The 24,403-nt window shown below is 48.8% G+C and overlaps 1 long non-coding RNA gene across 2 annotated transcripts; it reads right to left on the reverse strand.

Annotated features, from left to right (window-relative positions):
* Window positions 1-553: 553 nt before the first annotated feature.
* Window positions 554-12,578, reverse strand: LOC136004326 (uncharacterized). 2 transcript variants are annotated; one of them, XR_010608387.1, is made up of 2 exons: window positions 11,984-12,578; window positions 554-3,076 (listed from the first exon to the last, which is right to left on the reverse strand). It is a non-coding gene; the product is annotated as an uncharacterized LOC136004326 (long non-coding RNA). The 2 variants fall into 2 exon arrangements; XR_010608388.1 differs by lacking the exon at window positions 11,984-12,578 and adding an exon at window positions 3,745-4,661.
* Between the last annotated feature and the right edge of the window lie 11,825 nt (window positions 12,579-24,403).

Genomic DNA, 24,403 nt, shown 5'->3' on the forward strand with positions numbered 1-24,403 from the left:
GCATCATCTGGGGGGTGCGAAGTCTGCGTGGCCGCCCCGACTCCCAATTTCGGGGTGGCCAACAAACAGTTCTCTGCCGCTTTCCAGGTCTCCTGCTCTTGTATGGCCTTTTTCAGAGCCTGTACGACTTTCCCCCATGACTTAAGATTTTTCCCACAACCCAAAGACATCGTTTCTTCGGCTAACGCTTTAGTACATTTATCCCACACTTCGGGGTGGAGAATATCCACCGGCTGGGCAATAACCCCAGTTTGCAAAAGCCTCGCAACTGCGAGAGTAAAATCTTTGGGTTTGCAATCGATACCCCACTGACTATGTAACTGCGATACGACCTTCACAAGGGCTTCCATCCTCCTTCTTGGTCCGGGAGCGTCCTCCCCGCCGGGCTGGTCCTGCCGCTCCGGCCGCCGTTCACTCGTCCAGGCGATTCCCGAAAACCCTGCTCCCGGGTTTCGGCACCACTTGTTGCCTTCGTTGACTTGACAACCTATCTCAGGAACGGCACGGCGACCAACCCCAGGCCGCTCGGGCCATCAGCTCGCAGACACCAATGTGGTGGACGGCAAATGGCCTTTATTGACGGGTAACACGGTGTTATATACCCTGAGTTTACAACGTCACTTTCGTCTGCTTACGTCACAAACCAAGTGTTACTGGCTCTAGGGAGAGGGGTCTTATCTTCTTATCTTTCCGTACAACACGACATCTTCCGACCGCCGATCCCTAACTACCACAAGCATACACTTGAGTTCATTGTCTGTTTTCCCCTAAAATCAAATCCCCTTGAGGTACACACTGGAATTCCCCATCTTCCTGCATTACCCACCATGTATATCCGGGTACCTGAGCAAAAACAATCCTGAAGCAGGAATAACCCAGACTGTCTTCCCCACCAAATTCTTTATGTGCACCACAGGAACTTTATCCCCTTCTACATTATGTAAAAGTTCTGACTGGGCTGGGCCGGCCCTGTTGGCAGATCCCCTCGTGTTGACCAACCAGGTGGCTTTTGGCAAATGTGTATCCCAATGTTTGAAAGTCAAACCACCCATTGCTCTCAGTGTGGTTTTTAACAGCCCATTGTACCGATCAATTTTCCCAGCAGCTGGTGCATGGTAGGGGATGCGATATACCCACTCAATGCCATACTCTTTGGCCCAAGTGTCTGTAAGGTTGTTCCGTAATTGAGTCCCACTGTCTGACTCAATTCTTTCAGGAGTGCCGTGTCACCACAAGATTTGTTTCTCAAGGCCCAGGATAGTGTTCCGGGCAGTGGCGTGGGGCACAGCATATGTTTCCAGCCATCCAGTGGTTGCTTCCACAACGGTAAGCACGTGGCGCTTGCCTTGGCGGGTCGGTGGGAGTGTGATATAGTCAGTCTGCCAGGCCTCCCCATATTTGTACTTCAGCCATCGTCCTCCATACCAAAGAGGCTTTAACCGTTTGGCTTGTTTAATTGCAGCACATGTTTCACAGTCATGAGTAACCTGGGCAATAGTGTCCATTGCTAAGTCCACCCCTCGATCACGAGCCCCTCTGTATGTTGCATCTTTGCCCTGATGGCCTGAAGTGTCATGGGTCCACTGGGCCAAAAATAATTCACCCTTATGTTGCCAGTCTAAGTCCATCTGAGCCACTTCAGTCTTAGAAGTTTTATCCACCTGTTGGTTATTCTAGTGTTCCTCAGTGGCCCGACACTTAGGTACATGAGCATCTATGTGGCGTACCTTCACCACCAGGTTCTGCACCCAGGCAGTGATATCTTGCCACGGTGCCGCAGCCCAGATGTTAAAGTGAACTGTGGCCTGCACTCTGCTGCCATAGGAACTGGGAAAAATGCATGGGCAATATCAGTCATGGCATACCACTTGGCTGCCTTTGACTCCAGTTCATACTGAAGTTCTAGCATGTCCAGTACGGCAGCACTCAAGGATGGTGTGACATCATTCAGGCCATGATAGTCTACTATTAGTCTCCACTCTCCGCTAGACATTTGCGCTGGCCATATGGGGCTATTAAAGGGTGAGCGGGTCCTACTGATCACTCCCTGACTCTCCAGTCTACGGATCAGCCTATGGATGGGAATCAGGGAGTCTTTTTGGTGCGATATTGCCGCCAGTGCACTGTTGTGGACACGATTGGCACTTGTTCTTCGACCTTCAGCAACCCCACAACAGAAGGATCCTCTGAGAGACCAGGCAAGGCAGACAGCTGCTCAATTTCCTCTGTCTCCAAAGCAGCAATACCAAAAGCCCATCGGTACCCTTTTGGGTCTTTCAAGTACCCTCTCCTGAGGCAGTCTATGCCGAGGATGCATGGAGCCTCTGGACCAGTCACAATGGGGTGCTTTTGCCACTTCCTCCCAGTCAGGCTGATTTCAGCCTCCAGTACAGTCAACTCTTGGGATCCTCCTGTCATTCCAGAAATATAGATGGGTTCCACCCCTTGACAGCTTGATGGCATCAGGGTACACTCTTCACCGGTATCTACTAAAGCCTTATACTTCTGTGGGACTGATGTGCCAGGCCATCTGATCCACACAGTCCAGTAAATCCGATTGTCCCTTACCTCTACCTGGCTGGAGGCAGGGCCCCTCTAGTAGTCATCACAACATTGGTCACTTACGTCTTGTAGGCAGGGATTAGTCTTCCTTGTCACAGGAGCTGGAGTAAAATCAGCTCTTCCACTCCATCTGGGAACCTGCTCACCAGAGACTGAAGCCGCAGCTTTCATGGGATGATCATGTTTGACCTTTTTTCTCCACTTCAATTCAAGCACCTGTTTCTCCAGAGGTTTCCCATCCCACTTCCTCATGTCTTCTCCGTGATCCCGCAGGTAAAACCATAGGGTGGCCAGTGGCATGTACCTCCAATATCTTCTCTCTTTAGCAGTAGGGTGCCTTTTGTTAATAGCTGAGACATGGGTTGGTACACGTGGGGAGCTTATGAATCATTTCATCATTTGAAGGGGTGTCCAGTTCACCTGGAACAGACTGCCCCAGGGGTGGAAACACAGCCCTACCATCTGTAATGGATTGATCCACACTGCACTGGAACAGGGGCAAGCTCCAGAACACCTGCAAGACATTGATGACACTGTTGTGCGGCGCGACACAGCGGAAGAAGCTTTTGAGAAAGGGAGGAAAATAATCCAAATTGTGCTGAAAGCCGTTTTTGCCATAAAATGGAGTAAGGTAAAGGGACCTAGAATCATAGAATCATAGAATAGTTAGGGTTTCAAAGGACCTTAAGATCATCTAGTTTCAACCCCCCTGCCATGGGCAGGGACACCTCACACTAAACCATGCCATCCAAGTCTCTGTCCAACCTGTCCTTGAACACCACCAGGGATGGAGCATTCACAACTTCCCTGGGCAACCCATTCCAGTGCCTCACCACCGTCACAGTAAAGAACTTCTTTCAGTCTAAACTTCCCCTGTTTAAGTTTTAACCCGTTACCTCTTGTTCTATCTCTACAGTCCCTAGTGAAGAGTCCCTCCCCAGCATCCTAATAGGCCTCCTTCAGCAGTGAGAGCTGCTGAAACAACACCGAAAAGACATTTTATAAAATAATCCTTCTGTCACTGCTGCTAAACTGAATAAAACCAGAAATTTACGCCTTGATTCAGGAAGGCACTTAAATGAGCACTCGCATCTTAGTGAGCACATTTGCTATGGGCAGTTTCTGTTCCAATGCATTGCTTTCAAAGCTTTCCAAAGGATTGTTAGGTTTTTTAGAATATACCTTTCAAAAGAAACTCTTCCTCCTTCCATAGGAGTTGTCAGTATGGTAACTGTGCCTTCTGCAAGAGAGTAGGTTGTAGAAATGCATTATAAGAAAAGGTCAGTGGATTTTGGGAGTGCATTCACTGAATTTTAAGGTTTTTTTTTAATTGGAGACTGAATTCTTGCTATATGGGCTTAAATTTGGCAGGTGGTTTGACTAAAATAACCAAGATATTTCAGAAAATTGAAAGCATCTTTGCCAAACTGCAGAACTTCCAGTTTGGATACCTTTCATCTAGAAATGGATATAATTTTAATGGGTTAAATCAGAGTAGAGGAATAACTTGGGGATGAAATAAGATGAAGCCAGCCCTGGTTTGGTCAGTCCATAAGTAAAATAATTGTTTTCCTTCTGTAGACACCAGGGTGACTGTCGTAGTTTAAGCTCAGCCGGTAACTCAGGACCATGCAACCGCTCACTCACTCCCCCCCTTCCTCCCCCCACTCCCAGAGGGATGGGGAGGAGAATCGAAATAATGTAACTCCCACGGGTTGAGATAAGAACAGTCCAGTAACTAAGGTATAACACAAACCACTACTGCTACCACCAATAATAACAATAAAGGACATAACAAGGGAAGAGAATACAACCGCTCGCCACCTGCCAACCGATACCCAGCCCAACCAGAGCAGTGATCTAGCCCTTCTGGGTAACTGCCTTCAGTTTATATACTGGGCATGGCATGCTGTGGTATGGAATACCCCTTTGGTTAATTTGGGTCAGGTGTCCTGTCTCTGCTTCCTCCCAGCTTCCCCTCCTCCCTGGCAGAGCATGAGACTCACAAAGTCCTTGGTCAGAGTAAACATAGCAGCAACTAAAAACATCGGTGTTATCAGCGTTGTTCCCAGGCTGAAAGTCAAAACCGCAGCACTGCACCAGCTACTAAGAAGGAGAAAAATGACTGCTACTGCTGAACCCAGGACAGTGTCCACCCCTTATTCCACACCATTCCCGTCATGCTTGGATCCCACGTTTTCAATATACCATCACTCTTGTCTCATATATATATGTACATATACACGCATCCACACACAGATGGGTTTCCCTCTCTGTTGCCAGTTGCTCTGCTTCCATTGCTGCAACCACCCCCACAGGGCATTCAGAAGCTCAGCTCAAATCAGGTGAAGAAATTGAAACAAAGACCAGAGCAGTTTAGACAAAATTGAATTGCTGTACATTTTAATTTGCTGCAATTTTCTTGCATGCAGCTCAGGAACCTCTGGGTGTTTTATTTGGTAAAGTGTGAAATTACATTAATGCTGGGAGGTGGAGGCCTTTCTATCTTAAGCAGATACTGTGTGACTGTTTATCCATGTGCAACACCCAAGAAAGCTTGTCTTTCTTTCTTATTAGATGGTGGAGACATTGCTGTTCTCTTCTTGATCACATCTGTGGGGATCTGGCAACGTCCATCTTGCCATTTTGTTCCCCAAAATTGAATCTTCTGTGTAGGTTTGAAAAAAAATTGAACCTCCTGGGCTGCATCAAGAGGACCAGCAGGTCGAAGGAGGTGATCCTGCCACGAGGATGATCAGGGGACTGGAGCACTTCCCGTATGAAGACAGGCTGAGGAAGTTGGGGCTGTTCATACTGGAGAAGAGAAGTCTGAGTGGAGACCTCATAGCAGCCTTCCAGTATCTGAAGGAGGCCTACAAGGAGGGTTTGGTCGAAGTGGTGACGGTCAATGGCAGCCTTGGCTGCAGTGACCATGAGATGGTGGAGTTTAGGATCCTGTGTGGGAGGAATAGAATACCTAGCAAAGCCACAGTTCTGGATTTCCGAAGGGCCAACTTTGGCCTCTTCAGTCAACTGCTAAGGGAAGTCTCATGGGAAAGGGTACTAGGCGGTAAAGGGGCTCAAGATAGTTGGTTAGCATTCAAGGACCGCTTCTTCCAAGCTCAGGATCGGAGCGTCCCAATGAGTAGGAAATCAAGTAAGGGATCTAGGAGACCGGCGTGGTTAAACAAGGAGCTGCTGGGCAAACTCAAGTGGAAAAGGAGAATCTATGGATTATGTAAGGAGGGGCTGGCCGCTTGGGAGGAATATAGGACAGTTGTTAGAGGATGTAGGGAGGCAATTAGGACAGCTAAGGCCTCCTTGGAACTCAATCTTGCTAGTCGGGTTAAAGACAATAGAAAGGGCTTCTTCAAATACATAGCAAATAAAACTAACACAAGAGGCAATATAGGCCCACTGCTGAACGAAGTGGGTGCCCTGGAGACAGAGGATATAAAGAAGGCAGAGGTGCTGAATGCCTTCTTTGCCTCTGTCTTTACTCCTGCAGACTCTCCCCGAGGGCCCCGGATTTCTATAGCCCCAGAAGGAGTCAGGACAAAGGAGTTTGCTTTGGTAGATGAGGATTGGGTTAGGGATCAGCTATGCAATCTGGACATCTGTAAATCGATGGGTCCGGATGGAATGCACCCACGGGTGCTGAGGGAGCTGGCGGAGGTCATTGCTAGGCCACTCTCCATCATCTTTGGTAAGTCGTGGGAAACGGGAGAGGTGCCTGAGGATTGGCGGATGGCAAAGGTCACACCAGTCTATAAGAAGGGCAAAAAGGAGGACCCGGGTAATTATAGACCGGTCAGCCTTACCTCCATCCCTGGAAAGGTGATGGAACAACTTATTCTTGACTCCATCACTAGGCATATCAAGGATGAGGGGGTCGTTAAGAACAGCCAACATGGTTTTATGAGGGGGAAGTCATGTATGACCAACCTTATAGCCTTCTATGAGGAAGTGACTAGGTGGAGGGATGATGGTAGAGCGGTAGATGTAGTTTTTCTTGATTTCAGTAAGGCATTTGATACTGTCTCCCACAGCATCCTCCTAGATAAGCTAAGGAAGTGTGGGCTTGACGATCAAGTAGTGAGGTGGATCGAGAACTGGTTGAAAGGAAGAAGGCAGAGAGTTGTGGTCAATGGCGCAGAATCTAGCTGGAGGTCTGTGACTAGTGGAGTCCCTCAGGGGTCGGTGCTGGGACCGGTGCTGTTTAATATTTTCATCAATGACCTGGATGAGGGAACTGAGTGCACCCTCAGCAAGTTCGCTGATGACACAAAACTGGGAGGAGTGGCTGACACACCAGAAGGCTGTGCTGCCATTCAGCCAGACCTGGACAGGCTGGAGAGTTGGGCGGGGAGAAACTTGATGAAATTTAACAAGGGCAAGTGTAGAGTCTTGCATCTGGGGAAGAACAACCCCATGTACCAGTACAGGTTGGGGGTTGACCTGCTGGAAAGTAGCGAAGGGGAAAGGGACCTTGGGGTCCTGGTGGATAGGAGGATGACCATGAGCCAGCAATGTGCTCTTGCGGCCAAGAAGGCAAATGGCATCTTAGGGTGCATTAGAAAGGGTGTGGTTAGTAGGTCAAGAGAGGTTCTCCTCCCCCTCTACTCAGCCTTGGTGAGGCCGCATCTGGAATATTGCGTCCAGTTCTGGGCCCCTCTGTTCAAGAAGGACAGGGAATTGCTTGAAGGAGTCCAGCGCAGAGCCACAAAGATGATTAGGGGAGTGGAACATCTCCCTTATGAGGAGAGGCTGAGGGAGCTGGGTCTCTTTAGCTTGGAGGAGACTGAGGGGTGACCTCATCAATGTTTACAAATATGTAAAGGGTGGGTGTCAGGATGATGGAGCTAGGCTTTTTTCAGTGATATCCAGTGATAGGGCAAGGGGCAATGGGTGTAAACTGGAGCATAGGAAGTTCCACGTTAACATCAGGAAGAACTTCTTTACTGTAAGAGTGACAGAGCACTGGAACAGGTTGCCCAGGGGGGTTGTGGAGTCTCCTACACTGGAGATATTCAAGGCCCGCCTGGACAAGTTCCTGTGTGATGTACTGTAGGTTACCCTGCTCTTGCAGGGGAGTTGGACTAGATGATCTTTCGAGGTCCCTTCCAACCCTTGGGATTCTGTGATTCTGTGATTAGGATGCTGGGGAGGGACCATCCTTGAGTGCTGCCGTACTGGACATGCTAGAACTTCAGTATGAACTGGAGTCAAAGGCAGCCAAGTGGTATGCCATGACTGATATTGCCCATGCATTTTTCCCAGTTCCTATGGCAGCAGAGTGCAGGCCACAGTTCACTTTAACATCTGGGCTGCGGCACCGTGGCAAGATATCACTGCCTGGGTGCAGAACCTGGTGGTGAAGGTACGCCACATAGATGCTCATGTACCTAAGTGTCGGGCCACTGAGGAACACTAGAATAACCAACAGGTGGATAAAACTTCTAAGACTGAAGTGGCTCAGATGGACTTAGACTGGCAACATAAGGGTGAATTATTTTTGGCCCAGTGGACCCATGACACTTCAGGCCATCAGGGCAAAGATGCAACATACAGAGGGGCTCGTGATCGAGGGGTGGACTTAGCAATGGACACTATTGCCCAGGTTACTCATGACTGTGAAACATGTGCTGCAATTAAACAAGCCAAATGGTTAAAGCCTCTTTGGTATGGAGGACGATGGCTGAAGTACAAATATGGGGAGGCCTGGCAGACTGACTATATCACACTCCCACCGACCCGCCAAGGCAAGCGCCACGTGCTTACCGTTGTGGAAGCAACCACTGGATGGCTGGAAACATATGCTGTGCCCCACGCCACTGCCCGGAACACTATCCTGGGCCTTGAGAAACAAATCTTGTGGTGACACGGCACTCCTGAAAGAATTGAGTCAGACAGTGGGACTCAATTACGGAACAACCTTACAGACACTTGGGCCAAAGAGTATGGCATTGAGTGGGTATATCGCATCCCCTACCATGCACCAGCTGCTGGGAAAATTGATCGGTACAATGGGCTGTTAAAAACCACACTGAGAGCAATGGGTGGTTTGACTTTCAAACATTGGGATACACATTTGCCAAAAGCCACCTGGTTGGTCAACACGAGGGGATCTGCCAACAGGGCCGGCCCAGCCCAGTCAGAACTTTTACATAATGTAGAAGGGGATAAAGTTCCTGTGGTGCACATAAAGAATTTGGTGGGGAAGACAGTCTGGGTTATTCCTGCTTCAGGATTGTTTTTGCTCAGGTACCCGGATATACATGGTGGGTAATGCAGGAAGATGGGGAATTCCAGTGTGTACTGTAAGAAACTATGAATTAGGATATTGTTTATTAAGATTTATGTTAAGCGCAATGTAAAGGTTAGGCAATAAAAAGTATGAAATTGCTTACTCAAACAGTCACCGGACACAGCTTACATAGACTAACAGTCGCCAACCGCAATCGCTTATCGCTTATGCAAACATAGCAGATGTTGCCTAAAGATAGCTGTAAGATGTTCCATGTGAGAAACTATAGACTAGTGTATTGTTTATTAAGATATATGTTAAGCCAAATGTAAAGGAACTGACAGAGATAAAGCACAGCTGGCCAAGATAAGATAGCCGCAAGATGTCCCAGGAACTGGCAGAGATAAGACTAACAACTCCCTGCAAAGACATATGGATGAAGGATCAAAGGAGGAAGACTTCTCACCTTGGTCTCATCGATCACCAGGAGGCAGGAAACTACCCCCTAACAACAACTGAAGCATGCGCAGAGTACTTCCACTATTTCATGAACAAAGAAGTAAAGATGTATAAAAAGGGGCTGTTTGAAATACTTAACACGGCAGTTGGCGGAGCGCAGACTCCCCTGTCGTCCAGCGCTGTCTTTGCTCATATTCTACTTGCTATAATTAATAAAATTTTAATTGGATTATGATCCGTTGAGGTCTTACATCCTCCTTATTATTCCCTGCTATGAGCAGATCATCTACATACTGTAACAGCACGTTCCCCGTTTGTACCTGGTATTCTTTTAAGAGCTCTTCTAGGTATGTTTGTAGCCCATATCCCTGGGAATACCTGATCCAGTATATCTTCAATCTGACTTCTCCCTCGACATGATTAGTGATCAAAATTAAGCTTTTAACATCTCTATATACTGTTGGTCCTTTACTTTTAAAGTGATCTCGCCTCCTTTGAAAGTAATGGTTGCTCCCAAGTGTTCTAACAAATCTCTCCCCAAAAGAGCTTTTGCGGAGTTAGGCATATACAAAAACTTATGGATGCCCCATTGTTTTCCCAATTGATATTTTAGTAGTTTACAAAAATAAGCCTTTTCACCTTGGCCAGTCGCCCCTTTTATCATCATATAATCGTCCCCAAAGGTATTAAAGCTTTGTTTAAAACTGAATACATTGCACCTGTATCAACCAAAAATTCCATTATAACCAGTGGATCTGCTAGGGAAGATTCCCCTGGTCCCATCAGCCTAGTTCCAATTCAGTCACCCGAGCCACCCCATGGCACTCCCACTAGGGTAGTCTCACTCCCAGCATCCAAACTCCTCATAGCACTCACACCGATCCGGTTCCACAGAAGAGGAGGTTACTCCCCCACTTCTGTCCGACATTCGTCCTCCACCAGTTTTAAAGCAACCAGCGCAGCCGTGGCTGTAGCACGACCCAGCTTTTTATTTTCTACCTATTTCCAATTCCTATACACTCTCCATGCTTCCTCCTTCACTCCCGTCCACATTTATTCATCAACCGTTCAATCCTGTCTATCAACATGTCTGTCTGCCTGCCCCAGCACCCATCTCATGCTCAAACACAGGAACTGCGGGAGCTTCCCTCCTTTCCCCTTTGGTTTTCCCTTTTTTTATTTATTTATTTGTTATTTTTCACAGGTGCTCACCCTGCTCTGCAGGGGTTACAGATGCCTGCCTCTGCAACAGCACTTCTGGTTTAACCCCTTCTTAACCCTGAATGTGAATGTGCTGCATGTTGCCAGTGACAGCAATTTCCTCCTCCTTATCAATACCTGATAGGACAGAGGCAGAGGGTGCTCCTCTCAGAGGTACCTGTGATATATAATTTTCTTGATGACTGTCCCAATATCACAGGCTGAACAACATCTCTCCAGCTTAGCTTTCTGTTTTTCCCTGTCCTTTTCCAAAACCAAAATTAGGGATCTGGCAGAGTTATATTAATTTCACATTCTGTCTGCCACTCCAGGTGCTTTCTTAAAGTGAAACATATCTGCATACATTACTTCATTGCATTTTCTTGGCCACCTCAAAACCAACATAAATTGTAAAAAAAAAGCATTAGAATTCAGGGTTCCATTTTTAGGCCATTTTTCCTGATTTCCAAAGTTTATAAAGGCCACCATTGATTACAATATTTTACCAATGTTTTCTTGTTTACCGAGCCCCCAGAAGAACCTCCCAGTTCTTTCCAATGTGCCAAAATGTAACCCAATGGGCTTTTCTTCAGAATTCCCTTGTTTTGACCGGCTCCCATTTCAAACAATCTCTTACAAATCTCTATAGCTTCTCTTTCCCAGTGCTCTGCAAATGCACTTAAAATATGAGAGCACCTACACACAAGTTTTATGATATTCTCAGGGGATTCAGTAAGATAGTATCTCTGGGTTCTGCAGATCAACTCCCCTGTCATTAGAACATAGTTTCAGTTCCAGCAAAATTTACATTGCCCTAGTATCCACAGCAGGTTCCACTGTTCAAAACTTATTATGCACTCATATGTCAGGTTACGAAGGTTTTCCTAATATCCCCCGTTGATTGTCCCAAAAAGAGAGACATTAATTGTTGTATTCCCATTTTATTTTTTTTTTTCCTTTGTAACCACATCTTCTCAAATTTTCTTTGATACCTTTTATAAACCCTTTCTCAGTTTTCCATTCTAACTTCCCGGAAGTCCGCCAGGATTTTGTGGCTTTTCTCCACAAAGTAATCTTTTATTTCTGGTCACCGATTAGATAATTATAATTTTCTACCTGGCAGTGTTTTGTAAGACACCCCGAGCAGTATCTGCCCCACCGGTGTCCTGAGTGGCGATATCCACGTGAAATGCCACCCGTCCCATACAGTTACACTCCTACAAGGCACATACTCTCACAGGGCATATAGGAAATTCCCTTGCCCTTGTATTTCGTAAAATTATCCACTGCGGGAGGGGTAGCCGGACCTTCCCCCGCTTTCTAAGCTGCTTGATGGTTATACACAGACAAGACACAGGACAGAAAAACATAAACGCTTCGTCCGTCTCCGGCCGCTCCCCTCACGGAGACACGGAACTGCGGATTAGGACTCCACACTCGCTTCGTAGCTACGCTACGTCTCAGTCACACAGAAACACATGGGATCCCACACACTCACGCTATGGTTCCGCTTACCCTTCTCCTGCTTCCTACACGGTCATTAGCAGGTCCGCCCTGGCTCCAAAACTTGGGATGCAGCGAAAACCCGGGCTCGCCCGATCCGCCTCCAGGATCGCTTGCAGCCGCGCTATCGGTCGACGAGCCCCCCCAGCTTGCAAGCCCTACCTGCCACGGGGAACTCCGCCGTGCGCCAGACGTCTCTGCACGCCTTACCAGCAGCCCCGGGCCACGCGTACGCCCTACAGGCCCCCCAAAGTACCTAAATTCCAAGCATACCGCCTCTCCGCAGCCGGCGCAGGTCGCTGTCTGTCCCCGCAGTGAGCGGATGAGAAGCGGAGCTCCCCCAGGCAAGCGGCCTGGGGGGGGCTTAGGATATCCGCTCCTCACCCGATCCTGCAGCCGAACAGAGGCCTCCTGGCTGGCTCGCCAAATTGATATGCAGATTGACTCCACAACTCATTAAAGTTGTAAAGTAGGTATGCTTTATTCAGCGCTGAGGTGCATGGGGATCGTTCCTCCAAAGTATGCACACCCAGGGTCGTTTTTCCTTTACATTTATTCCCTTACGCCTATACATATTTAGTATCTGTCCCCGCTTCATATTATACCTTCTTTTTCTTTTGTTTAGTTTTTATCTCATTCAGCCGGTAAAGTCTAGCTCCCGGTCTTTTTAGCCACACTTCCGCATATTGACTCTCCTCAGGGTTAAGAGGTTTTTTATTATTAACCCAGAGGTTTAATTGCTGTCTTACCCAATCTTCTTCTGACTCATAGACTGGCCAAAAAAAAACAGTTTTAAAAATCTTCTTCCCTCCCCATATCTTAGTACAATATTCTATCATTTTTTGCTTATCTTTCCCTAGGGTTCCAGTGAGATATCTCCAATTGTCTAAGATATCTGACAGAGGGGTATTCTTAGGTACAATGGGTACCCTTCCCATGGGAGTCGAAGGCTTGCTGCCCTTCGCCCCCATCTTCTGGAATATCTCCGAACACGCACTCACTCGCTCCCCCTTGTTCCTGGCCCAGTCCCTCGCGGGAGATGGGAACCGCAGTACTTAAGGGTCCACACTCGCTTGGTTCAGTATATCGAACCTCTCATTCGTTATATTCCAGGAAACCCAATCCCGCCCGAACGGTAAACCCGCGAACAACTCTGCCGTGAACAATCACTCTGCAGATCTGCCGTGAACAATTTCACTCTGCAGATCTGCCGTGAACAATCTCACTCTGCAGATCTGCCGTGAACAATTTCACTCTGCAGATCTGCCGTGAACAATTTCACTCTGCAGATCTGCCGTGAACAATCTCACTCTGCAGATCTGCCGTGAACAATCTCACTCTGCAGATCTGCCGTGAACAATCTCACTCTGCAGATCTGCCGTGAACAATCTCACTCTGCGGATCTGCCGTGAACAATCTCACTCTGCGGATCTGCCGTGAACAATTTCACTCTGCAGATCTGCCGTGAACAATTTCACTCTGCAGATCTGCCGTGAACAATCTCACTCTGCAGATCTGCCGTGAACCAATTTCACTCTGCAATTTCTCAAGGATGGTCCCTCCCCAGCATCCTAATCACAGAATCACAGAATCCCAAGGGTTGGAAGGGACCTCGAAAGATCATCTAGTCCAACTCCCCTGCAAGAGCAGGGTAACCTACAGTACATCACACAGGAACTTGTCCAGGCGGGCCTTGAATATCTCCAGTGTAGGAGACTCCACAACCCCCCTGGGCAACCTGTTCCAGTGCTCTGTCACTCTTACAGTAAAGAAGTTCTTCCTGATGTTAACGTGGAACTTCCTATGCTCCAGTTTACACCCATTGCCCCTTGCCCTATCACTGGATATCACTGAAAAAAGCCTAGCTCCATCATCCTGACACCCACCCTTTACATATTTGTAAACATTGATGAGGTCACCCCTCAGTCTCCTCCAAGCTAAAGAGACCCAGCTCCCTCAGCCTCTCCTCATAAGGGAGATGTTCCACTCCCCTAATCATCTTTGTGGCTCTGCGCTGGACTCCTTCAAGCAATTCCCTGTCCTTCTTGAACAGAGGGGCCCAGAACTGGACGCAATATTCCAGATGCGGCCTCACCAAGGCTGAGTAGAGGGGGAGGAGAACCTCTCTTGACCTACTAACCACACCCTTTCTAATGCACCCTAAGATGCCATTTGCCTTCTTGGCCGCAAGAGCACATTGCTGGCTCATGGTCATCCTCCTATCCACCAGGACCCCAAGGTCCCTTTCCCCTTCGCTACTTTCCAGCAGGTCAACCCCCAACCTGTACTGGTACATGGGGTTGTTCTTCCCCAGATGCAAGACTCTACACTTGCCCTTGTTAAATTTCATCAAGTTTCTCCCCGCCCAACTCTCCAGCCTGTCCAGGTCTGGCTGAATGGCAGCACAGCCTTCTGGTGTGTCAGCCACTCCTCCCAGTTTTGTGTCATCAGCGAACTTGCTGAGGGTGCACTCAGTTCCCTCATCCAGGTCATTGATGAAAATATTAAACAGCACCGGTCCCAGCACCGACCCCTGAGGGACTCCACTAGTCACAGACCTCCAGCTAGATTCTGCGCCATTGACCACAACTCTCTGCCTTCTTCCTTTCAACCAGTTCTCGATCCACCTCACTACTTGATCGTCAAGCCCACACTTCCTTAGCTTATCTAGGAGGATGCTGTGGGAGACAGTATCAAATGCCTTACTGAAATCAAGAAAAACTACATCTACCGCTCTACCATCATCCCTCCACCTAGTCACTTCCTCATAGAAGGCTATAAGGTTGGTCATACATGACTTCCCCCTCATAAAACCATGTTGGCTGTTCTTAACGACCCCCTCATCCTTGATATGCCTAGTGATGGAGTCAAGAATAAGTTGTTCCATCACCTTTCCAGGGATGGAGGTAAGGCTGACCGGTCTATAATTACCCGGGTCCTCCTTTTTGCCCTTCTTATAGACTGGTGTGACCTTTGCCATCCGCCAATCCTCAGGCACCTCTCCCGTTTCCCACGACTTACCAAAGATGATGGAGAGTGGCCTAGCAATGACCTCCGCCAGCTCCCTCAGCACCCGTGGGTGCATTCCATCCGGACCCATCGATTTACAGATGTCCAGATTGCATAGCTGATCCCTAACCCAATCCTCATCTACCAAAGCAAACTCCTTTGTCCTGACTCCTTCTGGGGCTATAGAAATCCGGGGCCCTCGGGGAGAGTCTGCAGGAGTAAAGACAGAGGCAAAGAAGGCATTCAGCACCTCTGCCTTCTTTATATCCTCTGTCTCCAGGGCACCCACTTCGTTCAGCAGTGGGCCTATATTGCCTCTTGTGTTAGTTTTATTTGCTATGTATTTGAAGAAGCCCTTTCTATTGTCTTTAACCCGACTAGCAAGATTGAGTTCCAAGGAGGCCTTAGCTGTCCTAATTGCCTCCCTACATCCTCTAACAACTGTCCTATATTCCTCCCAAGCGGCCAGCCCCTCCTTACATAATCCATAGATTCTCCTTTTCCACTTGAGTTTGCCCAGCAGCTCCTTGTTTAACCACGCCGGTCTCCTAGATCCCTTACTTGATTTCCTACTCATTGGGACGCTCCGATCCTGAGCTTGGAAGAAGCGGTCCTTGAATGCTAACCAACTATCTTGAGCCCCTTTACCGCCTAGTACCCTTTCCCATGAGACTTCCCTTAGCAGTTGACTGAAGAGGCCAAAGTTGGCCCTTCGGAAATCCAGAACTGTGGCTTTGCTAGGTATTCTATTCCTCCCACACAGGATCCTAAACTCCACCATCTCATGGTCACTGCAGCCAAGGCTGCCATTGACCGTCACCACTTCGACCAAACCCTCCTTGTAGGCCTCCTTCAGATACTGGAAGGCTGCTATGAGGTCTCCACTCAGACTTCTCTTCTCCAGTATGAACAGCCCCAACTTCCTCAGCCTGTCTTCATACGGGAAGTGCTCCAGTCCCCTGATCATCCTCGTGGCAGGATCACCTCCTTCGACCTGCTGGTCCTCTTGATGCAGCCCAGGAGGTTCAATTTTTTTTCAAACCTACACAGAAGATTCAATTTTGGGGAACAAAATGGCAAGATGGACGTTGCCAGATCCCCACAGATGTGATCAAGAAGAGAACAGCAATGTCTCCACCATCTAATAAGAAAGAAAGACAAGCTTTCTTGGGTGTTGCACATGGATAAACAGTCACACAGTATCTGCTTAAGATAGAAAGGCCTCCACCTCCCAGCATTAATGTAATTTCACACTTTACCAAATAAAACACCCAGAGGTTCCTGAGCTGCATGCAAGAAAATTGCAGCAAATTAAAATGTACAGCAATTCAATTTTGTCTAAACTGCTCTGGTCTTTGTTTCAATTTCTTCACCTGATTTGAGCTGAGCTTCTGAATGCCCTGTGGGGGTGGTTGCAGCAATGGAAGCAGAGCAACTGGCAACAGAGAGGGAAACCCATCTGTGTGTGGATGCGTGTATATGTACATATATATATGAGACAAGAGTGATGGTATATTGAAAACGTGGGATCCAAGCATGACGGGAATGGTGTGGAATAAGGGGTGGACACTGTCCTGGGTTCAGCAGTAGCAGTCATTTTTCTCCTTCTTAGTAGCTGGTGCAGTGCTGCGGTTTTGACTTTCAGCCTGGGAACAACGCTGATAACACCGATGTTTTTAGTTGCTGCTATGTTTACTCTGACCAAGGACTTTGTGAGTCTCATGCTCTGCCAGGGAGGAGGGGAAGCTGGGAGGAAGCAGAGACAGGACACCTGACCCAAATTAACCAAAGGGGTATTCCATACCACAGCATGCCATGCCCAGTATATAAACTGAAGGCAGTTACCCAGAAGGGCTAGATCACTGCTCTGGTTGGGCTGGGTATCGGTTGGCAGGTGGCGAGCGGTTGTATTCTCTTCCCTTGTTATGTCCTTTATTGTTATTATTGGTGGTAGCAGTAGTGGTTTGTGTTATACCTTAGTTACTGGACTGTTCTTATCTCAACCCGTGGGAGTTACATTATTTCGATTCTCCTCCCCATCCCTCTGGGAGTGGGGGGAGGAAGGGGGGGAGTGAGTGAGCGGTTGCATGGTCCTGAGTTACCGGCTGAGCTTAAACTACGACAGTCACCCTGGTGTCTACAGAAGGAAAACAATTATTTTACTTATGGACTGACCAAACCAGGGCTGGCTTCATCTTATTTCATCCCCAAGTTATTCCTCTACTCTGATTTAACCCATTAAAATTATATCCATTTCTAGATGAAAGGTATCCAAACTGGAAGTTCTGCAGTTTGGCAAAGATGCTTTCAATTTTCTGAAATATCTTGGTTATTTTAGTCAAACCACCTGCCAAATTTAAGCCCATATAGCAAGAATTCAGTCTCCAATTAAAAAAAAACCTTAAAATTCAGTGAATGCACTCCCAAAATCCACTGACCTTTTCTTATAATGCATTTCTACAACCTACTCTCTTGCAGAAGGCACAGTTACCATACTGACAACTCCTATGGAAGGAGGAAGAGTTTCTTTTGAAAGGTATATTCTAAAAAACCTAACAATCCTTTGGAAAGCTTTGAAAGCAATGCATTGGAACAGAAACTGCCCATAGCAAATGTGCTCACTAAGATGCGAGTGCTCATTTAAGTGCCTTCCTGAATCAAGGCGTAAATTTCTGGTTTTATTCAGTTTAGCAGCAGTGACAGAAGGATTATTTTATAAAATGTCTTTTCGGTGTTGTTTCAGCAGCTCTCACTGCTGAAGGAGGCCTATTAGGATGCTGGGGAGGGACTCTTCACTAGGGACTGTAGAGATAGAACAAGAGGTAACGGGTTAAAACTTAAACAGGGGAAGTTTAGACTGAAAGAAGTTCTTTACTGTGACGGTGGTGAGGCACTGGAATGGGTTGCCCAGGGAAGTTGTGAATGCTCCATCCCTGGTGGTGTTCAAGGACAGGTTGGACAGAGACTTGGATGGCATGGTTTAGTGTGAGGTGTCCCTGCCCATGGCAGGGGGGTTGAAACTAGATGATCTTAAGGTCCTTTGAAACCCTAACTATTCTATGATTCTATGATTCTAGGTCCCTTTACCTTACTCCATTTTATGGCAAAAACGGCTTTCAGCACAATTTGGATTATTTTCCTCCCTTTCTCAAAAGCTTCTTCCGCTGTGTCGCGCCGCACAACAGTGTCATCAATGTCTTGCAGGTGTTCTGGAGCTTGCCCCTGTTCCAGTGCAGTGTGGATCAATCCATTACAGATGGTAGGGCTGTGTTTCCACCCCTGGGGCAGTCTGTTCCAGGTGAACTGGACACCCCTTCAAATGATGAAATGATTCATAAGCTCCCCACGTGTACCAACCCATGTCTCAGCTATTAACAAAAGGCACCCTACTGCTAAAGAGAGAAGATATTGGAGGTACATGCCACTGGCCACCCTATGGTTTTACCTGCGGGATCACGGAGAAGACATGAGGAAGTGGGATGGGAAACCTCTGGAGAAACAGGTGCTTGAATTGAAGTGGAGAAAAAAGGTCAAACATGATCATCCCATGAAAGCTGCGGCTTCAGTCTCTGGTGAGCAGGTTCCCAGATGGAGTGGAAGAGCTGATTTTACTCCAGCTCCTGTGACAAGGAAGACTAATCCCTGCCTACAAGACATAAGTGACCAATGTTGTGATGACTACTAGAGGGGCCCTGCCTCCAGCCAGGTAGAGGTAAGGGACAATCGGATTTACTGGACTGTGTGGATCAGATGGCCTGGCACATCAGTCCCACAGAAGTATAAGGCTTTAGTAGATACCGGTGAAGAGTGTACCCTGATGCCATCAAGCTGTCAAGGGGTGGAACCCATCTATATTTCTGGAATGACAGGAGGATCCCAAGAGTTGACTGTACTGGAGGCTGAAATCAGCCTGACTGGGAGGAAGTGGCAAAAGCACCCCATTGTGACTGGTCCAGAGGCTCCATGCATCCTCGGCATAGACTGCCTCAGGAGAGGGTACTTGAAAGACCCAAAAGGGTACCGATGGGCTTTTGGTATTGCTGCTTTGGAGACAGAGGAAATTGAGCAGCTGTCTGCCTTGCCTGGTCTCTCAGAGGATCCTTCTGTTGTGGGGTTGCTGAAGGTCGAAGAACAAGTGCCAATCGTGTCCACAACAGTGCACTGGCGGCAATATCGCACCAAAAAGACTCCCTGATTCCCATCCATAGGCTGATCCGTAGACTGGAGAGTCAGGGAGTGATCAGTAGGACCCGCTCACCCTTTAATAGCCCCATATGGCCAGCGCAAATGTCTAGCGGAGAGTGGAGACTAATAGTAGACTATCATGGCCTGAATGATGTCACACCATCCTTGAGTGCTGCCGTACTGGACATGCTAGAACTTCAGTATGAACTGGAGTCAAAGGCAGCCAAGTGGTATGCCATGACTGATATTGCCCATGCATTTTTCCCAGTTCCTATGGCAGCAGAGTGCAGGCCACAGTTCACTTTAACATCTGGGCTGCGGCACCGTGGCAAGATATCACTGCCTGGGTGCAGAACCTGGTGGTGAAGGTACGCCACATAGATGCTCATGTACCTAAGTGTCGGGCCACTGAGGAACACTAGAATAACCAACAGGTGGATAAAACTTCTAAGACTGAAGTGGCTCAGATGGACTTAGACTGGCAACATAAGGGTGAATTATTTTTGGCCCAGTGGACCCATGACACTTCAGGCCATCAGGGCAAAGATGCAACATACAGAGGGGCTCGTGATCGAGGGGTGGACTTAGCAATGGACACTATTGCCCAGGTTACTCATGACTGTGAAACATGTGCTGCAATTAAACAAGCCAAACGGTTAAAGCCTCTTTGGTATGGAGGACGATGGCTGAAGTACAAATATGGGGAGGCCTGGCAGACTGACTATATCACACTCCCACCGACCCGCCAAGGCAAGCGCCACGTGCTTACCGTTGTGGAAGCAACCACTGGATGGCTGGAAACATATGCTGTGCCCCACGCCACTGCCCGGAACACTATCCTGGGCCTTGAGAAACAAATCTTGTGGTGACACGGCACTCCTGAAAGAATTGAGTCAGACAGTGGGACTCAATTACGGAACAACCTTACAGACACTTGGGCCAAAGAGTATGGCATTGAGTGGGTATATCGCATCCCCTACCATGCACCAGCTGCTGGGAAAATTGATCGGTACAATGGGCTGTTAAAAACCACACTGAGAGCAATGGGTGGTTTGACTTTCAAACATTGGGATACACATTTGCCAAAAGCCACCTGGTTGGTCAACACGAGGGGATCTGCCAACAGGGCCGGCCCAGCCCAGTCAGAACTTTTACATAATGTAGAAGGGGATAAAGTTCCTGTGGTGCACATAAAGAATTTGGTGGGGAAGACAGTCTGGGTTATTCCTGCTTCAGGATTGTTTTTGCTCAGGTACCCGGATATACATGGTGGGTAATGCAGGAAGATGGGGAATTCCAGTGTGTACCTCAAGGGGATTTGATTTTAGGGGAAAACAGACAATGAACTCAAGTGTATGCTTGTGGTAGTTAGGGATCGGCGGTCGGAAGATGTCGTGTTGTACGGAAAGATAAGAAGATAAGACCCCTCTCCCTAGAGCCAGTAACACTTGGTTTGTGACGTAAGCAGACGAAAGTGACGTTGTAAACTCAGGGTATATAACACCGTGTTACCCGTCAATAAAGGCCATTTGCCGTCCACCACATTGGTGTCTGCGAGCTGATGGCCCGAGCGGCCTGGGGTTGGTCGCCGTGCCGTTCCTGAGATAGGTTGTCAAGTCAACGAAGGCAACAAGTGGTGCCGAAACCCGGGAGCAGGGTTTTCGGGAATCGCCTGGACGAGTGAACGGCGGCCGGAGCGGCAGGACCAGCCCGGCGGGGAGGACGCTCCCGGACCAAGAAGGAGGATGGAAGCCCTTGTGAAGGTCGTATCGCAGTTACATAGTCAGTGGGGTATCGATTGCAAACCCAAAGATTTTACTCTCGCAGTTGCGAGGCTTTTGCAAACTGGGGTTATTGCCCAGCCGGTGGATATTCTCCACCCCGAAGTGTGGGATAAATGTACTAAAGCGTTAGCCGAAGAAACGATGTCTTTGGGTTGTGGGAAAAATCTTAAGTCATGGGGGAAAGTCGTACAGGCTCTGAAAAAGGCCATACAAGAGCAGGAGACCTGGAAAGCGGCAGAGAACTGTTTGTTGGCCACCCCGAAATTGGGAGTCGGGGCGGCCACGCAGACTTCGCACCCCCCAGATGATGCTGATTGTCTTGAGCCCAAAGATCAACAAGAGGGCGACCCGTCCCCTCGATCGGGTCCCGACACGGGCCCCGACATGTTAACGGAGGGACAGAATCGAGATAAATCTTTCTGGGGCAGGCTAGCCGAGGAGGCCAGGAAAGCCGCGGAGAAAGCGGAGTCTGAGGCAGCCTGGCCTAGACCGCCGCCATATGCGCCCCAAGATGGCGCCGAGCACAAAGGCGGAGGGCGGGGCGAAGACGCCCGTGGCGGGAAAAAGGAGAAAGCGCCGGTATTATCATGCGCACGCAGCGAGGAGGGGGAGGAGAGAAAGAACGGGGAGGAGAGAACTGGGGGGGGCACCCGGGAACGGGAGGAGAGCGCGAGCGAGGGGCAGAAAGCCGATCGGAGCGGCCACCTGGAAAAATACCCTCCTACGGCAAACAGCCCGCCGAGGAGAGGGGGGGGCGAATCGAGAGAGAGGGAGCGGCCCGCCCGCAAGAAAAGCGGGCGGGGCCGGAGCCCGCCGAGTAGAGGGCGGGGCGGACCGAGAGGGAGGGAACGGCCCGCCCACAAGAAAAGCGGGCGGGGCCGGAGCCTGAGAGAAAGGCACAGGAAACCGGAAGTGAGCAGTCAGTCGAGCTCTGACTCTGAATCAGGCAGCAGCTGGGACGAGTGGGTCACAACCGATTCAAGCCTAGAGGAGGAGGAAACGAAGATGGACAAAGGGGGAGGACTCCCCCTCACGGACTGGAGGAAAATAAAGATTGCTTGCGCCGACTGGACCCCATCACCCAAATTAGCGTTCCCAGTCCGGGTGACAGATGGGGGGCAGAGGGTCTACTCGCCAATAAATCCAAAAGATATACAAGCGATTGTTAAGGCAATCGCAGATAAAGGGCTTAATTCTGCCATGGTCTCCACCCTCATAGATGGTGTTTTTGGGGGAGATGATATGCTCCCGTTCGATATAAAACAAACCTGTAAAATGATTCTTGACGGGGCAGGGATGATTGTTTTTAATCAAGAATGGGAATACAACTGTATAGCACAACTAGCTCAAGTAACCGGGGCGGATCATCCACTACACGGCTCCAGCCTGCAGCGATTAACAGGTATAGATCTGGCAATGATCACCCCCCAGTCACAGGCCCAGGGCCTGCGGCCCTATGAAGTAATGACAACTACCCGTGCAGCCAGAGAAGCTATTCGTGAAGCTTCTAGAATCGTTGTCAAGCCATCGCCATGGTCTACAATAAAACAAAATGAAAGTGAGAGTTTTACACAATTTGTAGACCGCCTCCAGGCAGCGGTCGACTCCTCGTCCCTGCCTGCGGAAGCGAAAGGCGCAGTTGTCACAGAATGCTTACGTCAGCAATGCAATTCGACAACCAAAGAAATTTTACGATCATTGCCGGCGAGGTCAAGCATTGCGGACATGATTAAGCATGTCGCAAAAGAAGAGCAACTGGCCCCGATCCAGGCGGCTGTCCACACCACGATGGCTAATATGACGGCATGTTTTAAGTGTGGCCGGGTGGGCCACATTGCACCAAACTGTCCTCAGTCGGAAAAGCCACTAATAGCGCCTCCCCCACGTCGGAACCAACCCAGAGGACCGTGTTGGGCCTGCGGAAAGAAAGGGCATTTTGCTAAGGAATGTAGATCTAAAACCCAGGGAAACGGGGCGGGGAGGGGACACTTGGGCCGCGCACAGTCCTCTCCCACTTGGGACATGAGGCGGCCCAACTATGCCAACCCCAGATGGGGCGAGGCACTCCCGAACCCATTACCCCCTCGAGAAGCAACCAGCTTTATGGTCCAACCGACGGTTCAGCCAGAACTGTCCCTACCCCAGGGTCAACAAGGACCAACCCCTGGGAGCGGGACCCCAGGGTGGCCCTGGCTGTGAACTGTGATAACCCGCCAGTGGTGTGGGGGGTCTGTTCCCTCCATAATGTCTTATCTGGTACCACCATCAGTGTCCCTTTCCTGATTGATACTGGGGCAGACGTCACCGTTATCCCTGAGACGAACTGGCCCCCGTGCTGGAAATTGAAAGACGCCTCTATGGTGGGTGGAGTGGGGGGATTATCCCGAGCTCGGAAGAGTGCCCAACTGATAGCAATCACACTTCATACTGAAAAAGGACCGGAGAAAACAATTACCCTTTTTCCATATGTTATGTCAGGAGTCCCACCCCTGTTGGGGAGGGACGCTTTAGCCCTATTAAAAGCCAAGGTGACAAATTTATAGTAAGGGCCACTGCCACACACCCGCCTCCACCAATTAAATTGTCTTGGAAATCATCTGATCCAGTGTGGGTCGAGCAGTGGCCCCTGTCTAAGCCTCGAATGGATGCTCTTCTTGAGCTAGTTGACCGCGAACTACAACAAGGCCATATAGAACCTTCCACCAGCCCATGGAATACCCCGGTCTTTGTTACACCCAAGCGGATTGGTAAGGGATTTCGCCTCCTTCATGATCTGCGTGAAGTAAACAAAAGAATCGAGCCAATGGGTCCTGTCCAAACGCTGTTGCCCATGAACTCTATGATACCAGAAGGACAACCTTGTGCTGTCCTTGATATTAAGGACTGTTTCTTTTCGATACCTTTGCATGAGGAAGACAGGAACCGGTTTGCTTTTTCTGTTGTATTCCCAAACAGCCAGCGCCCCAACCTACGTTTCCAATGGAAAGTGTTGCCTCAAGGAATGATCAACTCGCCCACTATTTGCCAGATTACAGTGGACCGGGCGTTGACACCGGTTCGGCACAGTGATCCGACCGCGACCATCATTCAATATATGGACGATATCCTGATTGCCGCACCATCAGGAAATCAGGTGGACCAGCTAGTATCAATGGTTTCGGAGACTTTGAAGATAAGCGGGTTCAAAATTGCGAGCGCGAAAATTAAAAGAGGACCATGCGTGAGTTTTTTAGGAGTGGGGATCACAAGTTCTTACATAACTCCTCCCCTAGTAAAAATCCGTCGGCACATCAAGACGCTCCATGATGTACAACACTTAGTAGGGTCCTTACAATGGCTCCGCAATATTGTCCTGATCCCTCCTGAAACCATGAACCCCTTGCATGACCTTCTAAAAGGGAAGAACCCATGGGAACCAAAAACTCTAACGCCGGAGGCAATAAACTCTCTTGAT

This window comes from Lathamus discolor, chromosome W (genome assembly GCF_037157495.1).
Source record: "Lathamus discolor isolate bLatDis1 chromosome W, bLatDis1.hap1, whole genome shotgun sequence".
Classification (NCBI taxonomy): Eukaryota; Metazoa; Chordata; class Aves; order Psittaciformes; family Psittacidae; genus Lathamus; species Lathamus discolor.